The following is a 1,442-nucleotide window of genomic DNA, read 5'->3' on the forward strand; positions in this document are numbered from 1 at the left end:
TGTTGATTCATTTAAACAAGAAAACCACTGAGTACTTGAACCCAGAGATTTCGACGATTGTCCTAATTATCCTAGTCACTGAACACTTAAATCCAGTGAATAGGCGCTTATGTGACGTAAATTTAGCACTTGAACTAAATTTACAAAGCTAATAGAATAAAGAAATGAATCAATAACGAATGTGGCTTCGCATCAATTGAATTGTCAAAAATTCAATTGTGCCTTTTATTTAAAATTAATAATCAATTTACAACAAATAAATTAACTTAAATAACCTTGACCATGCATGCCAAACAATGAACTTGTTACAAACTGTAAGAGTGCATTTTCTTGCAGACGAAATTTGACGCTTTTGTTTTCATGAGCAAACAAAGCGTATGACGTGTTTTTGGGCATTGCATTGACAAAATTATTTTTTACAACAAAATATATTTGAAATGAAATAATACAAACAAATTGTTTATACATAATAATATAATATAATATTTAACACACAATAAATCGAAGGATGTATACCTGAGCTACCTTAACACTCTCGGCAATCGGTACATTGTTGGTGGAGACTTTAATGCAAAAAATACTTTGTGGGGCTCAAGAATAATGCTATCATTGACAAAAAAAGCAGACATTCTAAGCACAGATAAGATATGAACAAAATACCAGACGTGATTGACTTCTTCGTGACCAAAAATATAAATAAACGATTTCTTACAGTAAGTACACTTCCTGATTTATCATCTGATCACTCACCAATTATGCTATCATATGAAAGCGATACAAAACTAAATATCACAAGGACATAATTAATCTATAATAACAAAACATGTTGGGACACGTTTAGAGATACTCTTAATACTGACCTGACAATAAATATTTTCTTAAAATCTGAAGACGAAATCGAAAGCGCGATTGTATACTTAAACGAAATGATCGCTGTTGCCGTGACAAATTCTACGCCAGTTCTTAAACAAAACGACACTCAAAATAAAATCTCGATGGCAGTTAAAAGCAAGATAATAGACAGAAGAGAACTGAGAAAACAATGGCAAATAAATCGGTCCCCTGAACTAAAAAAGGACTTAAACAAACTAACCAAACAACTTAAAATTATGCTACTTAATGAGAAGAATAAAAACCTGCAAAAACGCATAATGAACTTAACAACTGACAAAACCACTAACTATTCTTTATTGAAAGTTACTAAAAATATCAACAACTCAGTAATGCATCAACCACCACTGAGGAACGCAAATGGAACTTGGGCTAGAACTAACACCGAAAAAGCTGAACTTTTTGCAACGTACTTCGAAACTACGTTTAGTAACTCAAAACAGCATGATAGCAACGTTACACGGAGCAGCTCTACTCAAAATGTCGCAATAAAGAAAGTTTCAATAACAGAGATTAAGAATACTATTAAAAATAAAATTAAAGCAAAAAAA

This window comes from Teleopsis dalmanni, chromosome 1 (assembly GCF_002237135.1).
Source record: "Teleopsis dalmanni isolate 2A chromosome 1, ASM223713v2, whole genome shotgun sequence".
NCBI lineage: Eukaryota > Metazoa > Arthropoda > Insecta > Diptera > Diopsidae > Teleopsis > Teleopsis dalmanni.